This window comes from Alosa alosa, chromosome 4 (assembly GCF_017589495.1).
Source record: "Alosa alosa isolate M-15738 ecotype Scorff River chromosome 4, AALO_Geno_1.1, whole genome shotgun sequence".
In the NCBI taxonomy this organism is placed as follows: Eukaryota; Metazoa; Chordata; class Actinopteri; order Clupeiformes; family Clupeidae; genus Alosa; species Alosa alosa.
In genome coordinates, this window is record NC_063192.1 from 6718030 (window position 1) to 6740768 (window position 22739).

At 41.4% G+C, this 22739-nt stretch overlaps 1 protein-coding gene across 1 annotated transcript in view; it reads right to left on the bottom strand.

The window, feature by feature from the left end:
* The window catches only part of chl1a (cell adhesion molecule L1-like a), a 62872-nt gene extending 56232 nt beyond the window's left edge, over window positions 1-6640 (bottom strand). The window contains 1 exon segment of the mRNA XM_048240715.1: window positions 6477-6640. The gene's annotated coding sequence lies outside the window, so the exon portion shown is untranslated.
* Between the last annotated feature and the right edge of the window lie 16099 nt (window positions 6641-22739).

Here is a 22739-nt window from a genome sequence, read left to right on the forward strand (position 1 = left end):
CAGGACCTGGGCAACAAAATTAAGACTATGGAGTAACCTAGTCAAAGTCCTGACTTCAATCTAATTGAGATGCTGTGGTGGCATTACCTTAAACAGGCTCGGAAACCTTCCACCACCCTTAAAACAATTCTGCAAGAGCCAAAATCCAAAATTCCTCTGCAGTGATGTAAAAGACTCGTTTAAAAGGTTTGATTGCTGTTGTTCCCGCCAAGGGTGGCTCAACCTGTTATTAGGTTTAGGTGGGCAATTACTTTTCACATGGGTGATATGGGTTTTAAATATAACTCTTTACCTTCAATAAATGAAATTATCATTGCAAAGCTACATTTTGTGTTTACTCGCGTTGTCTTTGTCTTATATTCAAATCAGCTAGATGAACTGAAACATTTAAGTGTGACAAATATGCAAAAATAGAAGAAATCTGGAAGGGGGCAAATTGTGTGTATATATAGGCTATATTTTGTAAGGTGTTACACCTTCTGATACTGCAACAGCTATGCCTCATACAAAAGACAAGTCTTTGACAACTCCACATGTACTGTTGCCAGGGTTTATGGTGTTTCAACTACTTTTAAAATCACCCTGCATACTTACAGTGTAGTAATTGCCTACAACCAATGAAATATTGTTTGAATATTCAAAAATGCAGTGAAATGCAGATGTCTGTCAATGTTTAATCTGGAAGCACCTACAGGAGCTATGCAAATAGTAATCCAACATGTTAGTGGAGTGCAACCTCTGTTAAACATTCCCTGTGGCTGCAAATGAGCCAATTTCCAGGTATTTTTCTAACACAGTAAGGAAGAAAAATGCAGTGCATACACAATGAACACTAACGGACTGGCATGAGTATAAATACAATTCTTCAGTGTGTGCCTGTGTGTGTTTGCTTCTGTGTATATGTGTGCTTCTGTGTGTGTGTGTGTGTGTGTGTTTGTGTTTGCTTGTGTGTGTGTGTGTGTGTGTGTGTGTGTGTGTTGGGGGGCTAATGGTGTGTGTGTGTGTGTGCGTGTGTTTATGTGCCTGTGTGTGCGTGTGTTCGTTTGTGAGTGTGTGTGTGGGGGGGTGTGTGTTATCAGTGTGCATTCCAAAAGCTGTCTCAATGCACTGCTTTGTTCTGGGTGCACCCATAACCTGTATAGGCTGTCCCAGACAAGCAATGGAGATGTCTGCTCCGATGTTATCTTGACAGGCCATCACAAACCATCCACAAGCTATTTGTTGACCCACAACGAGGATTACTAGGCTGGGATTTGGGGTTTGGGCCGAGGTCTGGTTCAGGTCCATCTTCATTAACAGTTGGCAGTTGACAGTTAACCTTTACTGACAACTTGCCTATATCAAAAGCACCAGACATATGTGTTCAATAGACTTACATAGTAGACAACCACAAATTAAGCCACAGTATTCGGCAAATACTGTTATTTGCTAACATATTTTTATATATTTGGTAATAGTCTCACTATGAGCAGATTAATGTATCCATCTGTGTCCAAACAGGGCTTCTTACTGGCATCCCGAGAGGGTAATGCAGCTGTTTGGGCCGTGTTTACATACTGAAGATTGCAAACAGAAGCTTTCCAGCTGATCCAAGACCAGTCCGCCAGGGACCCAGTTGCTCTCTAGGTGGTCGGTCGCCCGGGCAGGACACTTGTGCTCATGCTGCTTTTCCCATAAACCTGAGCGTGAAACAAACAGTGTGTGTGTGTGTGTGTGTGTGTGTGTGTGTGTGTGTGTGTGTGTGTGTGTGTGTCTGTGTGTATGTGTGTATGTGTGTGCATGTGTGCTTGTGCCACAGCACAGCATCCTTTCACTGCAACAGCCGCGTGACAATCTGAAATTACTACAACCTTCTCCCTCTCAGTAGACCGTAGTGACTGTAGACACACACACACACACACACACACACACACACACACACACACACACCCACACAATGCACACAAAGAGCATTTGAGACCAGAAGTCTGAGAACATGCATATAGACAGACTCATTCACACACACACAGACACACCCATCCACACACACACACACACACATATGCACGCACACATGCACACAGACAGGCAGGGATGAACATTCAGGCAAACACATTCACACGCAAGCACACTCTCGCACAGACACACACACACACACACACACACAAAACTATTCCAACCAGGAGACAGCAGCAGCAGGGGACTGTATAGGAAAAAGCGTGTTTACAGCATGTTTGAGAGTCTGGGAAATATTGTCAGCGGGGAGCAGTTTTTGAGCATCCCTTGTAATACAGGTTTGATATGAAGGACCATCCGCACGCTGAGGGAACAGAGAGTCCAGTGTTCACCAGCGGGAGCCCCCTCTGAATAGAGTAGAGAGCTCTCAAAATGCCAGAAATCCATGTCAGTGCGCATAGCTCCCAATGCCCACCATTGTTCCTATGAATGAGGAAGAGCTTGTCAAAGCGCCCACCAAACGGAGGTGCAAGAACTTGTGCAAGTGTGTGTGTGTGTGTGTGTGTGTGTGTTTTTGTATGTGCTTCCGTGTGAGTGTGTGGGCATGTGTGGGCATGTGTATGTGCATAGTGTGTGTGTGTGTGTGTGGATAGGAGATGGGTGGGTACCCCCATTCCCGGATCCTTTCGCTCCTCTGCCCCAGGAGGCTGCTGGGCAGAGCAGAGTGAGAGAGAGAAAGACAGAGAGAGAGAGAGAGAGGTGAATATTACTTTCTCTTTCTCTTGCTCTGATCTGAGGAGACGTGCGAGACTCGGGAGGACGGCGGTAATTACATTAGACACGGCCAGCAGGACGGACTGGCTCTCCTTTCCCCCGTCTCCCTTTCAGGTGACAGGGTTGCGGGGCCACGGACAGGAAACCAGGGCAACCGGATCGCAGGGGGGCCAAAACCAAAAAAGGACGCGTGATGAGCCAGACCCACAAAAGACAGGCGCTGGAGATTCCAGTCACATTCCTCAACTCCACATCGAAGTGCAAAACTATGACAGAGAAAGATCCCACACAGACTACTATACCCAAAACATTTACATTCAACACATAATGTGCAGCATGTGCTTCTTCAACACAAAGGGGATTACTGTCATGGCTTCTGTCAGGGAATATTTTTCGCCTCTACAGTAGGCTTACATGAACACTGGCATTAACACTTCACAAACACCCGCCTTCACAAAAAAGGTTACAAACAGATATGTTTTTAAAGTTGACACAGTGTTTGCAGCCACCCTGCTTCACGTCTAAGCTAATTAACGTGATGGAAGCCATCCATGCAGCAGGAATCTTCTATGTGTGTCTCCTCTCCTCTAATTTCCTCTCCTCTTCTCTCTTTTCTCCTCCATTCATCTGTCTTCCTCTCCTCTCCACATCTCTATCCTCCTCTCCTCTCCTCTCCACTCCTCTCCACATCTCTCTCCTCCTCTCCTCTCCTCTCCACTCCACTCCACTCCTCTTCTCTCCACATCTCTCTCCTCCACTCCTCTCCTCTCCTCTCCTCTCCTCTCCTTTCCTTTCCTCTCCTCTCCTTTCCTCTCCACTCCTCTCCTCTCCTTTCCTCTCCTCTCCTCTCCTCTCCATTCCTCAGTCTGGGAGGACACCACAATCTGAATGTACAGCTCACAGCAGGGACCTGTCAAGGCCACAGTAAAGGGCCTACACCAAACAGCCGAGCATGTGAAAACAGGGGAAGCAGCTGAAAAGGAGCGCTTTCTTTCCTATCACTTTAAATATGAATTGCTGGCCGTTTCCGAGTGACTGCTAAAAAGATGATAAATCGTGGCGGATGTATTGAGTTCACTCAAGCGGACATGAAGCACACCCATGTTATCTGCTCCCTGCATACCATAACCTCAACAAACTATACAGTACAAAGCCTAATCTCGACTTGGCTATAAAGGACTTTGCATGGTGTACATCATTACAAACCATTCAGGCTGTAAAACCCAAGTCTTTCTCTCTCTGGAGTGAATGGAGTTTCTTCCTGCATAAACACAGACATGGGTGGCCTTTTATATTTGCTATCAGACATGGTTGAAGTGTTCCATGGTATTGCACAGCATTTCTGTGACATTTGCAAAGCAACAAATGTAAATCTTTCAGTCATCTGAGAAAGTGCAGTCCTTAGCCTCCAACTGTTAACACACCTCTCTGTTAACACCGCTGCTGTTGTCATACTATTACAAATTAGATACACTAAACTGTATGATGTAAAATGCCATCGTCTCAACACATTATTATGCATTAAAGTCTAGAAGAGGAAAAACACCTAAATGAGCCACACAAATGTCTGCTTCGCATGCATGCCTTACAAAGAGATCCAGATAAGCAAATAAATAAAATCAACAGCCTTGCTGCCTCTTTTCTGTTTACATATGTATGCAGGTAATGGTGTAAATATATTCTTCATACCAGCTAGTTGAGCTTCTGTGTGCATGTGTGTTTGTGTGTGTGTGTGTGTGTGTGTGTGTGTGTGTGTGTGTGTGCGTGCGTGTGCGTGTGTGTGCGCTCGCGCACAGCACACATATGTGTGTCCCAACAAACTGCAGTGTGAGCAGGGGTCATGTCAGAGGATCTCTGTCCCTGAGAAAAAGAGACTACATCTGGGGCAACTCCAGACCACAGAGGGCTTTCTCTGCTTCTGCCCCGAACCCCGAAACAATACTGGCTCGCCGCACTAAATAGGACGCCCTCGCTCATAAGCCATTGTGCTTTCCCCCAGTGTTTACTAAACACACAAAGGGGCATCCTAGCTAACTGACTTTGTCAGATGCCCCCTCGCCTATCCACCCCGAGCAGGGATTCACACAGGCTTTTATCCCTGAAACAGGCCCCCATAATCCAAACCCAAAAGCTAACAACCCCTAAATCCTGGAAGATGGAAAAGGGGGTGAGGGTTATTTTAGGTCTACATGGCCACATCTTCTGGAAAAGAAATTGGATTGCAGAGGTTATGTGGCTATGTTCAATGGAGCTTTGAGATTTGGGATTCTGTAATGCTACACTGATGATCCGAGACTGGAACACACCTTTGCCAAGGGTCCATTGGTTTCGCTGGTCACTCTGTGCTGTTATTCTGAATGTGGGATATTTTGAACGCATGACGGGCTGTGCTGCAGAAAGGCTGTGAGCTGAACACAGAAGGTCAATTTCATTACACATCACAAAGCATAAAGAGAGCCCATCATTAATCTCAGTCGTGTTAGTTAATCATTCATTCAGAAATCCCCACCTAATGAGTCTCACAGAGGAGCACCGTTTACGGACAAAGCACTTTTTGAGTTACTAGAGCCCAGCTGTCGTTCATCAAAAATGACACTTTTGTCACAAAAAAGTGGTGTTTGTGTGTGACAGGCAGAGAGAGTTCTCTCTGTATGGTGTGTTTCCACATGTCTGTATCTGTGTGCTTCTATGCCCGTTTTTAGGTCTTTGTATGCCTAGTCTTTGGACTTCGAAGGAGTACTTCTATGTGTGCCATGGAGTGAATAAGAATGAGAGAGAGAGGGAGGGGGGGGACCATACAGGAGGCGGTTGTGACAGTAACAGGTTCCTGTTGTTAACGCAAGAGTTCAGCGCTAGCTCTAATATCACAGCAGGGTGTTGGACTATCCGTGGATTTCCCAATTATCCGTTCCCAGTCAAGATGGGTCACAATGAAAGCGGCTCGACCTATTTCTCTGTACAAAGCTGCGGAGAGCTCAATGGACAGGCTCTAGCGGACAAACGATGGCCAGCGGCCGACCCGCGCTTGAGAGTGGGTGCTACACATTAGTGGTGGTTAGTGAGGTCCCCCCCTTCCCTGTGAAGCGCTTTGAGTGTCGATAAAAGCGCTATATAAATGTGTTGTGTTGTGTTGAGGGGAGGCGTGTAAAATGTGCCCATTTTGTCAGCACAAACTGCGGTTTTTAACAAACCTCAAAAGTTCCATTTTCAGATAGGCAATGTGCATGCATGCCAAAATGCACTGTGATGTTCTGATTTTGGATTGACTTCAAATTAATTGATATGGCTTGTTTCAAAGCTTTACCACGGGTTGCAAAGATCCCCTCAAGTCCTATGCCCTTTGATTGGCAACAATTCCAAAAGGGTTGCAATTCATAATTGACTGACAGACTCAAATTCACACATGCTTTACTTCACATGCTGCAACTGCAACTTTCTGTTATGCCTTGTGTGTGCAAGACTAGGCTAAAATGCCTAACTCGACATTAAAAGAATGCAATAACAAGCAAATAGGCAATAGCGCTCTATGTTTGCACTCCTATATTGGTGCTGTAGGCTAGGATATTTGCATTCTTAATTTGTCGCTTGGGCTGTTAAGAAGTCAGTGGCACCTTGGCAACAAATCTAAATAAAACCTAAAAACACTCTAGCATGAAAAACTGAGCAATGTTATCTCGGGAGGATGCAGCTGTCTTGACATCAGAGAAAATATTGTTTAAAGAAGCCATGTGACTCTTCTAATACTCAAAATGCAGTTAGGACCTCACCTGTCACGTTTTATCATCAGCATTTGCCTTCAAAAAGTCCGTCAACAGCCCAACAAGAACAAGAGGATGAAAGAAGTTGAGGTGAAGTTCGATAGCTCGTTAGTTGGAGAGTATAGGCTACTCAGCACCAGGGGGAAAACACACCTTCAACAGGCGCACACGCGTTGGCGACGGTCGTGACCGGAATAGAAACTTTTTTTAGACTCGCTCTCAGAAAACAAAACCGAGGAAGGAGGTGCCACTTATACTCCCTCAAGGACAGTTTGGGCTTTTGAAACACTTCGCTTTTGCAAGAAACATAGGCCACGAGGAGTAATACTTTTTGATTAGTGTAGCCTATTGGTATATTTGAAAGGAAAGTTTGATAGAAGGAAAGATTAGCTGTTTTTCCCCACTACTTTAGAGTCCATCTGCTGAAATATTTGACATCCTCTGTGGCGGAGTGTGATTTCAGCACCTGAGACAGCTATACGCTTTAGATAAGCTTCTGGCATGTGTTAATTACTTTGTACCTGTCTTATTCATTTCATCCACCAATGTGAAATGAACTTTAATCTAATACAGCAATCTATGCGATCCAAAAAATGTAGGAGGGTGAGTTCGTGCTAATTCTCAACCAATAGTCCTACACTCACTGCACTGTTGGTTTCAGGAACCACGTACTAGCTTGCTCAGGAAAGCGCAGACTCAGCTTAACGTTTGTACATCTGTGCAAAGCAACACCTCAAAACATCAAGGAAAGAGGCTCAGGATGAAAAATGCTTATTCCCTCAGTTCAGCATTTGCTTGGGGGTATGTTGTGTGTGTATGTGTGTGTGTGTGCGTGAGTGCGCACGCAAGGGCATGTGTGTGTGGAAGGTGGTTGCTGCATGGAATAAATACTTAGCATGCTTCAATAAAGACAGTTCATTGCACAGCTCCATGCACACAAACACAAACCAACCCATTTACTTGAGATGCAATTTAGCTGTCACTTAACCTTTGTTATTCACTGTTTCAGTGAATACTTCAAGCAATTCTGCAGGCAGCAGATATCACAAAAATATATATATTTCCAAGTGCCAGAATGTCTGTGTACTTTGCCGTGTAATTGCACTATGCTATTAATTGGCAGATAGCGTATACCGTAGGACATATGGTGTGATTAACTGGACATATTAGTTATCTTTACTTACACTGATTTAAACATTTATCTTCACGGTGTAACTTAAAGGCCGTGTTGCAGGGTTTATTTTCCAACGAATTTGCACAATTTGCTTGTTGGTAATAAACATTTAAACTGTTATCCATTGTATTTGATGTTGTTGGGTATCACAAAACAGAATATAATACGAAAAAGCAGGTACTATTTCACAGCGGTTTGAAGTGATTCTCCTTTCCCCCACAATGCATTGCATTACGTCACCTTGGGGAGGCTACAGACCAAAGCCCACCTTGAGACCCTTGAGAGTAACGAGAGAGGAGTACAGAGAGAGTTAGTCAAAAATCAAATTGGCTTCCTTCCAAAACACCGTACCACTGATCATGTTTATACGCTCCACACCTTAATTAATAAACATGTTCACCAAACAAAAAATGGCAAGATATTTGCTTGTTTCATTGATTTTAAAAAAGCGTTTGATTCTATTTGGAACAAAGGGCTCTATTTTAGACTACTAAATTGTGGGATAGGGGGTAAAGTGTATGACCTAATTAAATCCATGTATTTAAATAACAGATGTGCTGTTAAAATTGGAGAAAAAAAAATAACCCAATACTTCACCCAAGGGAGAGGTGTCCGTCAGGGCTGTAATTTAAGTCCGACGTTATTTAATATATATATAAACAAACTTGCTATCCAGTTAGAGCAATGTCCCGGTCCTGGCCTCTCCCTCCTAGATAGAGAGGTGAAGTCTCTATTTTTTCCTGATGACTTGGTTCTACTGTCTGCTACTGAAAAAGGTCTACAACTACAGTTAGACATAGTAGAAAAGTACTGTAAGACCTGGGCCCTAGAGATAAACCTAGACAAAACAAATGTAATGATTTTCCAAAACGCCCAAATGCCAAGAAAACAAACACCAATTTAAAATAAACAATTCTATCATCCCCCACACCATGAGCTATACCTACCTAGGTATAACAATGACAGCATCAGGGAGTTTTAACATGGCAGTGAATGCACTAAAGGAAAAAGCTCGAAGAGCCCTAAATGCAATTAAAAGAAAATTTTATAATCTCCAAATTCCAATTAAAATCTGGCTTAAAATATTTGATAGTGCCATCCAGCCCATTGCGCTGTATGGTAGTGAAGTATGGGGTCCACTCAGTCATCATAGCTATACTCACTGGAACAAACACACAATAGAATCTCTACATGCTGAGTTCTGCAGATACATTCTACAAGTACAGAGAAAAACACCAACAAATGCATGTAGAGCAGAATTAGGTAGATACCCACTAATCATTAACATCAACAAAAGAGCACTCAATTTTATAAATTACCTTAAATCCAGCCCACAAGACACCCTTCATTCTAAAGCCCTCCAAGCCCAAGAGCTGAACCCAGAAAAAAGCCCCCTACATCAGTTGTTGCAGAGACTAACTGCTTTGCCACACACCCACTCTGATCAGTCTCACAACAACACTGTTTTCCAAAAAACAATCAGAGTAAACCAAATTATGAAACAATGTAAAGAATCCTATTTGGAATATTGGAAAGAAGAAACTAAAAATCAAAGTAGATTACAATGCTATCTGGCCCTAAACCGAGAATATAAATTAGCAGAATATCTTAATACTGTCAGAGATAGAAAACAGAGACTGACCCTTACCAAGTACAGGCTAAGTGACCACAAATTGGAAATCGAAAAAGGAAGACTCAAAAAATCATGGCAACCAAAAGAACACAGAATATGTGGTTACTGCATGACAGGTGAGGTCGAGACAGAGATGCACTTCCTCCTACAATGTACATCCTTCGATCAAACAAGAAACCTTTTCTTCAACAAATTTAACTCAGAAATTCCTAATTTTAATGAACTCAATGACATATCAAAATTAAAGATACTATTAGGAGAAGGAGATAAAGCATATCTTGCTGCCCAGTATGTATCAACATGCCACAATCTGAGGGACAATGAGTGACCTATATCGACAAATAAACACACGCACAGACACACACACACACACACACACACACACACACACACACACACACACACACACACTGCATTATACACTGCATTTTATTTTACTTTTACCTATTTATTTTATTCTTATGAAAATCTACTGACATGTATGTGTTAAGATTTATTGTATAACTGCTTTGGCAATATAAGTGAGCTTGTCATGCCAATAAAGCATTCTTGAATTGAATTGAATAGTCAGGAGGAAATAGTTGAACCCCTTAAAAAAATAGTATTTGAGGTTTTTGCATTTTTGGCATCCTTAGGGCATGTAGTCAACATTTCTTGATGATAACATCAAATTTAGGCGGTGACAAATTTTTTATTGGCATATTTCCAAAATGATGCTGAAAACCCAAAAAATCATATTTCAGGGTCTAATAGATCAATTTTGATGGTTTTGATATCAAACTATAGATTTTCTGGGGTAGTTAGTTCATTTATGAGGTAACTGAAAAGGTCAGAGGTCAAATAAAGGTCATTTCAAGGTCAGAGTTACATTCTCAAGGTCAGCGGCAAGGTCATTTTGAGTAAAAATCCGATAAATTACCATATGTTAGATAATTACCATTTTATTTTAGATGACTGTGGACTAAATCTCAACTTAAAAGATTCTTGACTCACTATCACTGGGATGGAGGCAAATTATTGATGGGTAATGGGCTCCTGTTCTGTCAAAACTGCCACCAGCACCAGAGGCTGTTGTGGAGCTTGTGATGCAGTAGAGAGGTGTTCTTGCAAGAGTAACAACTTACCATTCACACAACTTTGCAGGTGTGAAGGCTCTGAGGAGATGTGCACCAATATTAAAAAGACAGTGACAGTGAGGATAAATACTTGAGTGACAATGACAATGCTTTGTTGAACTCTTTAATAATGAAACAAGATTTTTTTTCTTTTTTTCCATTTTTTTCTCCAAATTTCTTGGCAAATGATGCAATACATATTTTGAAAATAGTCTGTATCTCACTTGCCTACCTTATTAGGGTATATTTATCAAAAAGTTGACCACTTTAAGCCTTTATATTATTTTTCTGCATATTGTCCGCCATCTTTTGGCACTGGAAATGAAGAAAAAAATTGGAAACAAAATTGGTTGTTTTGTATTCAATGGGGTCCTAGCAAATAAAAAATCACCAGTTGCAAAAATCTATATGAACCGTTCCTAAAATTACACGATTCCCTTCACTAGTAGCACCTGTGACAGTAATACGCTTTTTTAGACAGGCAACATGGATCTGTACATACAGTACATACTGTAGGCCTGTCCCATTGCCTCAATAAAGGTAAAACGTTTTTTTTTTATCAAACTCATGGTCTCGTTTTTCAGTATGAAATGTTGTTTGTTGTAGACATTGTTATTGTAGGTTAGCTTACAAGTGATTCTTTGGTCGGGACTTTCGTCCAGCTGTCTTCTGAAGCAAGTTAGTCAGGGATATGTCTTCTTTCGTCTGGTAGCAGATATTGGTTTCAGATAAGATGTTGAGATGTCATGCGGAGTGTAATGTTTTTAATCCTCAATGTCGGTAAAGTGCAGCTTTAATTCTGGTTTGATATTTTTAATTGTGTTTTGTGCTGTATTGAATGGAAAATTAAATGTATACAAACAAGGGATGCATAAGTGGGGTCAAAAATGATCCCAGCGGTTGTTTTTTTTGCAATATCTTGGTCAGTTTAAATTGTTATCGTTTAATCTTCCATATATTCCTCAAATAGGTTGTCTTTGACATGAGGCCATTTGGATTTGTATCTAATTGGTATATTTGTAAGTAATTGCATTTTTGTATCAGTACCCACACTTTCCATAATGTGGGGTGAAAAAATGACCCCAAGCATTTTCTATGGAATATTCAATTATATATTAATTTACCGGTGTATTATCAACAACTTTTCATAACATATCAATGTAGGTGTCATAGGAAATGACAAAAAAACGCATGTTGCCCTGAGGCAACATTGAACCATAACGGACTTGCATATGGCCATACCAAATATTCTAAGTAGGGAAGCACCTGTATATGTGAAGTGCGTGAGTGTGCTTCATGAAGTTTTATAGAATGCCATCACTATGGTTGAGTATGTGCCCTGACTATCATACCAACATCCATGGCTTTTTGATGTTGCGGTGAAGCTGCAGACTTGCTACCCTGTACCCTGTAGCCCCAAGTTTGAGGCCTGACTGATCCCTCCATTTGCTATAGGCCTACCCCCTGTGTTTCTCTTTTGAGACAAATTGCTTACTAAACTTTCAGAAAGTCAGGTGCAGGTAACTTGCATGAGTGTGCATCAGTACGCATACATGAGTATGCATGGGTGTAAGTGTGCAAACTCATGGATATGTGTGTGTGGTTGTGTGTGTGTGTATACTGTACCGGAGAATGTTTGGGGAGATTTATGGAGTTTTTAACTGGTACATAACAGTGATTTTGATGATTTCCTATGATAATTTGTATTATTATAACTTCATATCTGTAAAATATTGATTTTCATTCCGCAATGGTACAATGTTGCCTGGGGGCAAAAACTAAGTTTATATCCAACCTTGCTATTATCATTGGAACGTTAAAGTGAAAAATACAAAACAACAGGTTATTCCCTGTGTTGCAAGGTAAAACTTTCACAACAGAGTCTAGGTATGGGGATGGTGATGACCTCATTCAGTGATTTTTACAACTATAGCCTCCCTTGCAGTTGCAGTACTTGCAACAACGGATACCAGCTACCCAACAGGGACACCCATTCTTGTGTGCACACTTGCCACACAAGCAGGGATCTGGTAAACCTTCAGGTTTTGAGATTACAATCTCAGGGACTAATAAACTCCCCTTTCTCTACAAAACCATAAGCATCTGCATTTAAGATCAAGGTGGTGTCTGTAAATGGTGTTTGGACCCAAAGCTTCTGTTGAATTGGCTCTTTGTATATGTTTTCTTGCATTAGTTGAGGTGCAGGCGGCCCTCTCAAAGTCCATCTTAAGGGCATTACTATCGAACGCAGCAATGCGCAGGTCGTCAAATGTCTCGATGTCCGTTGATGGTTTGAGACATTTGACCAAGAATGTTTCTGCCATTTGTGTTGCACTCTGTTTGCTGTGGACAGTTGACATTGAGAACCAAAAAAGAGTTGTCTGGTTTGTGGACAGTGTTCAGAGCTGCAAATTTGGTTGATATTTTGCTGGTTGTATCGCACCCAGTGATACACACATGTAGTGCTGGGAGACACTGTGTGAGCTCGTCTCCCAGCGCTATGCAGATATCATGAAGTGGTAATATTGATCTTTTCAACCCATGAGTTGCGGATGAGCCAGAACAATTGTTATGTGGTATAATAGGCACACAAAGACATCTGTGTCACCTGGTGACAGTGTCAGTGATGTAGATCCATAAGTTGTTAGTAAGTAAGTAAGTAAGTAAATATACTATTTTGATCCTGTGAGGGAAATTTGGTCTCTGCATTTATCCCAATCCGTGAATTAGTGAAACACACTCAGCACACAGTGAACACACAGTGAGGTGAAGCACTCACTAATCCCGGCGCAGTGAGCTGCCTGCAACAACAGCGGCGCTCGGGGAGCAGTGAGGGGTTAGGTGCCTTGCTCAAGGGCACTTCAACTGCGCCATAGGTTGACGGGGTTCAAACCGGCAACCCTCCAGTTACAAGTCCGAAGCGCTAACCAGTAGGTCACGGTTGCCCCAAGTTGTTCTCTCACTTTCTCCAGATCTTTTGGAATTTTGTAAAATAAGGTTTCAAATATGAGTAATTGGTATGTACCAACTTATCTGTTCTTTGTGAGGAATAACTTCATGACATGAAGACATTGTAACTTCATCAACTTGTCTGAGACAATCTGGTGATGACATTTTCCCCATTTTGCAAAAAACAAAACAAAAACACTAGCAGCTAGCTAGCTAGATACAACACACACCAACTTAAATATAAAACTGATACAAATTCATTATAATTATGTAAATACACAAAACTCCAACTCATGATAATGGTACATAAGAAGACACATGCCAACACAAAGAATAAAGAGTAGAATTCCTTACTTTTCTTGATCTCACAAGTCATCTTGCTTTACAGCCATGTGCTCTGCTATGACCTTAGGTCACTATGGCTGCCAAGTAAACTTTTGTTGGAGAAAAAAAAGTTGGAGGTGCTGGCGTGATGACAGCAATATTTAGAACAGGTAGGAAATGTAAGCTTTTAAAGTTTAGGTTAATAAATAACTGGCAATTAATGTATGTCACTAGTTGTACGTAATAGGTTGACTGTTTTTTAGCCATTTTCTTTATTTCAAATCAGAATGCTTACACTCTTCTAAGACCTTATAATTATGGTCACTGTGAACATTGTGATCACCTCAGATCTGAACATTGTGATCACCACATAAAGTATTTCTCTTAATATGAAGATTAAAAGAAATGTATGGGGATATCTATAAAGGGGGAAAAAGTCAATTTTCGTCCCGGTAATAATAATAATAATAATAATAATAATAATAAGTTTATTTTATATAGCGCCTTTCTCAAACCCAAGGTCGCTTTACATAGTAGGAAACACAATAACAAACAAACAAACAATACAACAGAGACAAAGGCAGGGAAATACAATAACAAACAAACAAAACAATACAACAAAGACAAGTTATCTGTAAGAACTATGTATTGGGTGTGGAGGAGAAGTGATCATTAAACAGAAAAGTCTTGAGATGTGCTTTGAAGAAAGGAAGAGAAGGACAGGCACGAAGGGGTTGGGGAAGGGAGTTCCAGAGTTTGGGGGCCAAGGCACTGAAGGACCTGCCACCCAGGGTGGAGAGTCTGGAGCGGGGGATAGCCAAGAGGTTTTGGTCAGAGGATCTGAGCGAGCGGGAAGGAGTGTAAGGGGTCAGGAAGTCCCTTAGATGATGGGGGAACAAGGTTGTGGAGGGCTTTGAAGGTGAGTAGTAGTACTTTGTATTTGATCCGGGACGGAACTGGTAGCCAATGGAGTTGATGGAGAATGGGGGTGATGTGTGCTGATCGTCTGGTATGGGTGAGGAGCCTAGCTGCAGAGTTTTGAATATATTGTAGTCTTTGAAGGGTTTTAGTGGGGAGACCAAGGAAAAGTGAGTTGCAGTAATCTAAACGGGACATAATGAAAGAGTGAACCAAAGTCTGTGCATCACTAGCAGAGAGGAAGGGTCGGAGGCGTGCAATGTTACGGAGGTGAAAAAAAGCAATCTTAGTGAGTGATTTGATATGAGGATCAAAGCTAAGGGTGGAGTCAAGCTGAATGCCAAGGTTTTTAACAACAGGGGTGGAGTGGACAGATGAGCCATCAATGTTGAGAGTGAGATGGGGAGATTTGGTGAGGATGCTTTTAGGGCCAATCAGCAGAATTTCGGTTTTGTATGTGTTGAGCTTGAGAAAATTGTTTTGCATCCATAATTTTGGGGCAGTCAGTGAGGGAGCGTGGTGTGGGGTCAGAGGGAGAGGGAGTGGTAAGATAGAGTTGGGTAGAGATTTTGGCACACATCCCATGTTGTTCAGTGGGGTCATATTAGTCTATAACAGTTGAGATATTCTCCGCTAAATGAAGTGCATACAAATCTTACCCAGGACCTCTACTATAATGGCTTTTTATTGGATTTTGGGCCCAAATTGACCATCACCCTGACAATTAAAATATGAACCTAACCTCTGACCTTTTCAGTTACCTCATAAATGAACTATCCACCCCATTTTGGAAATATGCCAATAAAAAATTTGCCACCGCCTAAATTTGATGTTATCATCAAGAAATGTTGACTACATGCCCCAAGGATGCCAAAAATGCAAAAACCCTAAATACTATTTTTTTTAAGGGGTTCAACTAGTTTTTGCAAGTTTTCCCCCTGACTAAGTGTTCAGCAGTAGATAGCGCAGATTATAGATAAATAGATATAGATAGCCTAGATAGATCATGTCATCTGCTGGTCTCGGGGTGAGCTCCTCGACCAGCGGCCAAAACGCACTCGCTTCCCTACCGTTACAGCAGTAACTGCATTTGCAGTTTGTGTTCCCATTGATATTTTTTTCTTTTAATTTGAAAAAAAAAACTTCTGTAAGGTGTGAGCAAAACACCCCCCCCCCAACAGTGCTATAACTTACTTAGCCTAACTGTGCTTCCCATCCCCCCTTTCAGCTTTGAGTATTTATAGGCAATACGCTTCTGTGTGGTTGAATGCTGAACCCAATTTTGAGGTCAGTAATTGTCACCGGTTTTGAGAAAGGTCTGAGTTTTTTGTGTTCTGTGTGTTAATGCCCACTGACTGCCTTGACTGCTATTGAGAGAGAAAAAAATGAGAAAAGGAGAAAAAAAATGCCTTCTGGTTGTCATGGTAATGCAGGCGGTGCGGAACCTAGGAAGTCAATTAACAGCCACATTTTTCTATGTCTCATTTAGTTCCAAAAGAAAGACCACCAAGGCATTGTATAGATAAGCCTCCGGGATTGTTTTGAACAAATAGAAAAACATGTGCGCCCATCACCTCATGAGCCACATACACTTCTATATGTTACACTACAACACATTTGCTGTAGCCTACTCAAGTTCAGTTGCTCTCTCTTGCTAGTCATAGGATAGACATGTGTTGCTTGACTGCAATGATAAAACGGCTGTGGAAAATATACATCAGAATGTAACCTTGAGGTTATATGCATTCATCATTTGTGTGAGGATTTGTGTAGGGCAAAAAAGCCTGTGTTTGAATATTAAACACTCATTTAGCTCAACGCTGCCCTCTTGTGTTTACTTCCAAACAGTATGTGTATTATGTCATGTCATCAGAGTGTCTTCAGACAAATTCTTGCAGGCCTGGAAATCTGAAGATCTGCTTGGTAACTAATTTTAAGATCAAACAACTTGTCTTTAGACACTCCTGTTAAAAAAACATCCTTAACTTCACTCAAACCTCCTCTTTACACTCTTTCTCTCTCTCTTAAAACACATCCTTAACTTCCCTCAAAGCACTGATGCACATCTGAAACCACCAGATGTCTCTTAGTAACTCATTACGGCAGAAAAGGATCCTTCCCCCAGTGAGCCTGTCAGAGGTTGTTTTTTGGTGCCTGGCGATTGGTCCGCGGGGTCCATTAGTGTGGTCATTACTGTCCCTCAGCTTATTAGCACTGAGAGCCCAGGCCATGGGTGCCTGGGTTTCCGGGAACTTCTCTGATGGCTCCCAGCGCCTTTGGCATCATGAAACAGAGCGTGAAAGTGTCTAGAAACAGACTGTATCCATCATCGAGGTTGTCTCTGTTCTTTTCGCTGCTATGAGTATGGACACACAGTGAATGGGCTTGAGCACAACTCAGAAGGGACTGCAGAGTATCAGTCATTTGTTACTATGGAATGTGCTTATTACAGTCTCTGCTGTTTTGTTTTACAAGCTCCCCGAGTTATCATTGATGTCTTTGTGTTTATTTCAACACGCTACTCATGCAAATATCTAATAAGTGAATACTTAAGTATTACATGATACGGTATGCAGTCAATATTTACAATTTATTTTGCCCTTGTTGATGTCTGGAGGTAATAGTGAAGTTTATAAGGTACTAATGTTGAATAAATCATGTAGGCTAATATTTCATGGGTATCACTCTCAATTAAAAAAAAAAACCAGAAAACTGAAACAAACATAATTGAAGGAAATGTAGGTCTCAGTCAGAAGACGTCATTGATTTGGAGAGAGGACACAAAGGCCATCGAAATGATCAGGTGAAGACAATGGTTACCTAGAAACATACACTGGACAGACTGAAGTTTTAGTTTGAAAACTGTGAAATGGGCTCATGAACTGAGCCATCAACTTACATTATAGTCTCCTGTAGAGCTCCTGCTTCAGAGCTACAGGGTTTCCCAGCATGTCAACTGGGCATGGTCAAGCGGAAGATTAAGTACTGCATTTTTTTTACCATACAAAGTACCTTGCGGATTCAATGTTTCACTTTTACTTTCATGGCCAGCACAAAATGGGGAGAAATATAGGAATGTAAGACATGATCATAAACATAATGGGAAAAATATGTATACAATTTCTAGGAGTCTTTTCAATAACTGTTTCCACAACTTCGTGCAAAACCCTTTGGGCGGTTGGGCAGGCCTGGAGGCATACGGGTCTTGTCTGTCTTATCTATTGAAAGCCCTGCAGGAGGTCCCATAGAGCAGCACGTAGAAGGCCAGACTATTGTGCTCATTTGCCCCTTCTGCAGGCTTCTCAGTGGGTGCGCTCCACAGGAGACCGTGTTGATGTGTCGGGAGGTGGGGGGGCAATCCTCAGTTGACTTGAATAACTGCAAACACTAGGCTAACCTGTGGCCATATCTCTGGCTGCAAGGGGATGGCTAGGAATTGTGTGTGTGTGCCCTGAAAATCGCACATGACACATACACACACATACACATCTCACATGCCAACACTTAATCAGATCCAAGTCGCAACTAAACAGTAATGAATCAGATGTTTAATGTTTGTTGTTTGAAAGGCTCCTTTAGGGATGAACATGGTTTCTTAATCGATTTTATAATTAACCTTATTATAAAGTGGTAACTTGAATTGGATAGCTACAATGATACAATTAGGGGGCAGCCGTGGCCTACTGGTTAGCACTTCGGACCTGTAGCCGGAGGGTTGCTGGTTCGAACCCCGACCAGTAGGCACGGCTGAAGTGCCCTTGAGCAAGGCACCTAACCCCTCACTGCTCCCCAAGCGCCGCTGTTGTTGCAGGCAGCTCACTGCACCAGGATTAGTGCTTCACCTCACTGTGTGTACACTGTGTCCTGTGTATGGTTCACTAATTCACAGATTGGGATACATGCAGAGACCAAATTTCCCCTCATGGGATCAAAAGAGTATATATACTTATATACAGCTAGCTAGCTACACAGAAAGACTCATCATTATACAGAAGGTGTCACTGTAAAGGTTAACAGAATAAGAATAGCAAACTAACCCGTTGTTACGATATGTTGCCTGTGACTTGCACTCAGTTAGGCAGCACAGCTCATACAGATGCTACCTGTTGGTTACTGTAGATATAAAACACAGACACACTAGCCAATGGCGATAATGGAGGGGGACTCGGCACTGGAAAGCCTTTGGGGATAGCAGAGCCTGTGAAGAATAAGAACAAGCCTTGTTAATTTATGTCCTTATCCCATTTGGACTCATTTTGTAACTCTAGGGTGGTATACAGTACCTTGCCAAAAATCACTATGAGACTGACCAACTGACCAACCCCTCTGGCTCAAGAACTAATCCAAATGTGTGGGCTGATCATCCAAGCACATGTAGATCAGGGATTTGGGTCTGGGAAACTCATGGAGACTTGCCGTGAGCTTGTTGCCAGGCTTTGGATTCCCAACACTGAGTGTCTGATGAGCAGGTGAATGATGAAATGTACATACATATTTATATATTGTTAATCTCGAAGTAATCAGTCCATCAGAACACAGTTTGTTGCTTTGTGAGGCTAGAGAGTAGAGACATTATACCGGTCTGCCAAACTTAATATCCTGCCTGAACCATTAAGTAGATGAGGGTAGAAATTCAGAAACTGCCCAAAATATATACCACAATTCTGCATAGGTAGTGTAACAAATTATTCATCCACAAACATTCAGATATTGATAAAATGGTCACTGTTTATATTTTTCCCATAGTACATGAGTGAGAAGAAAATTAAGAACCCAAGTGCGACTGATTTTTTTTATTAACTTCGGTTATTTCTGGGTGAAGGAAGAGAAATTTGATTGAAGAGAAATAAGAAAAGCGCCTTTAACACAGCACCATTCAATGTGCCGACAAGCTCTTCAATGCCTGATATTCACCGGATGAAACACCATTATTAATGAACATCCATTATTCATTTGATGAACATATGTCTGTTAACTGAATCATTTTAGTTGGCTCCTTGTACAATTTAGACTCCACAAAAAAAAGAAGAATCTGGTCTGAATTCTTCTAAGTTTCTAAAAAAACATGCCATAGACTTATGAAGTGTTTTGGCTGAGAGACAGAAAAGACAAATTGCTATTCAGAAGAATATGTATTGGTGTAACAAGAAGCACAGGGAACAGGAAGTCTGCTCCTGGCATATTCTAATTAATTTGCACATTTGGAGAGACTTTTTGTTTGTGTGCTCACCTTTAAACCTCGCTTACGACCGAGTGGGAGAGCAGGGGCCTCAGTGGTCTGTTTGCTCCTGAGAAGACACTGCTGCTTTATTAACAACATTATTTCTCTTTAAACCTTTTTGACTTTCCTTTCTTGAGTCATTAAAGATGAACTCCAGTTTAATACACCCAAGTTTTTTTTAATGAAAAAATCCCCTCATTGCCTTAAAAGGTCTTAAACGGAACCTTCCTCATTTTGGGAATTGGAATCTATTTGGCCCCGTCCCCTCTCCACACACTGTTCACCTGCTACTGCTGCAGCTGACATGTTAGGTAGCTTACAGTATCTGTGTCTTTATGAAGAATTGTCCCACCACCAAGTATGATTTCGTATGATGAAGTATGATTCGTTCAGTGTCATAAAGGACTGCAGTATGAATTTTTATACTGAGGCTGTGATTGATCAACATAAATCCTAGTGGAATAGATCTCTGAAGTTCACCTACAAAAAAGCTGCCATCTTTGCCCATATAAGGAAATCTGGTATCTTGCAATTTTTACTATGGGAAATTAACATGGGGATTTTGAATAATTTGGGGGCTATTTGCCCTATACACTTTTGCCATCTGCCATCGACTGTGTTCTGATCTTCGGTACGTTAAGATGGCGAACTTTGATTTTTGCCACTTCAGGGCTAACTTGCAGTGCAACTTGTCATAGGTAGTTAGCTTCGATTAACACCCAGAAGGGGTCAAGTAAAGTTTTACAAAATATTTGTATGCCATGCTCTGATTTTTGGCACCAATGTGATGCCAAAGCACTACCTCTTTTACAGTGTACCAATTCATTCTGATGAATTATCCATCCGTTGGCATCCGTTATGTGGAAAGTGCTCACTAATGCATTTAGAAGGCAAATGTGTTATTTGTGGCAAATGTGGTAGCCTTTCCCATCATCAGTCACAAAGAGAACTTAAAGGAAGGCAAATATGTCAGATCTTACAGTACGTCAAACATAATGAGGGGCCCAGAAAGTGATTACTGCAGTGCATTGTGCATATTGAAATGAGTATCATAGCAGGGCAGACGAAGTACAGAGGCCAGAATGTCTAGTTATTCATTTGGACATTAAAGCCTATCAGCAATCACTCATGCAAGAAAAAAAAGAAAAGAAAAAAAGAATGGCAGATCGCTGGCGAAGAGTTTTTCAGGAACCACCTGGGGATTCATAGATATATAGGCTAATGAAGAGAGAGAAAAGGAGAGAAAGTTGATAAGGTCTTCTCTCTGCTTTTTCTTACTTGTGGACTCTGTCATCTTAGAATTATTCACACTTCCCTTAGGGTGAAATCTTTCATGCAGTCATGCCAAGTGTTTTTTTTTCTCTCACCTTAATGTCACAGCTCAACACATGTTTCACTCAACGCCTGTGGATTCTTCCATCAATCTTGCTTCAATCTTTTCTTGCTGCCTTACTAGTCCTAAACCTTTGCTGTGAATTGAGTGTGTGTGATTGTTTGAGTGTCTGTTTGTGTGTGTGTGTGTGTGTACGCACACTCACGCATATCTCTGGCTGCAAGGGGATGGCTAATTGTGTGTGTGCCCTGAAAAACACACACACACACACACACACACACACACACACACACACACACAATTCCTAGCCATCCCCTTACAGCCAGAGATATGCGTGAGCCTAGTGTTTGCAGTTATTGAAGTCGACTAAGGGAGACTGTGGGAGTGCGTGCGCACACATGTGTTTCATAAAACTCTGCACATTCTCCAGCAGCTCAGCCAAGAACATTTTATTTATTTATTTATTTATTTATTTATTTATTTATTTGGGGAGGTGTTGTAGAACAGAGAAAGATTTCTCTTTCATAAGAATGTTATTAGGTCTGTACTTTGTCACAAACAAAATGAAATGGATTCATAATGAGCACTCGTGAGGGCTGCAGTGCGTGAGGAAGCCTTTCATGATTCTTTTATCCCCCTTCAATGGAGGTGCCTCGGCCATTTTCTTCCCCGCGTCTGGCCAGGAATTATTCCCAGCATGAAGATGTATGTGGAGTTGCCTTCGCTGGGTTGAAAAGGATGGGGATGAGGTGAGGGGAGGGGGGGATTGATTTCACAGATGGAAATTGATTTTTGAAGAGATGTGAAGAGAGGCAGTGAGAGTCGCGCTCACTGTGCCAAGGTAAAGGCTGCATCTTTGCAGTAACAATCTCCTGTGCCCATTCAAGATTGAAGAATTTTGATCATGAACGGAGAAGGGGAAGAGAAGGCTATTTGTAAGGCCACTATATGTCCTGTCTAGTTCTCAATCTTCCAAGAGGTATCATGTGTGTCGATTATTATGGAATGGCAAAATTCAATTTGCATTGACCTGAATCAACAGATGCAAATCAAAGCCAATTGATTTATGACTCATGCGACTAAATGCTGACAGATTGATTCAAAACATCTCTGCAATGGAAATAATGTTTACTGTTTAAAGGCTGAATGCGACTAGAGGCACTTAAAGTATTTTTTTTTTTCCAATAAATTGGCATTTGTCTATTTATATTTGATTTGATACTATAATCAACAAGCACAAAATATGAGTTTGATGGACACAGTTTTCCAGAACTAAATAACCATGGGGAAAGTTTTATTTTCAAGAAATTGTCACTTATTTAATAATATATAATATATATTTAATTATATGTTTAACAGTTAATATTACATTAGCTCCTGTGTTCACTTATATCTTTAACACATCATTGGCTCAAGAGACAGTTCCTACTTGCCTCAAGCAGTCTGTTATTGTTCCAGTACCGAAAAACAAAAGTCCATCATGTCTGAATGACTACCCCAGTAGCCCTGACGCCTACAGTGATGAAGTGTTTTGAGAAGCTTGTGAAAAACATTATCTGCTCATCCCTCCCTGCCTCCTTTGACCCCTCCAATTTGCTTACAGAG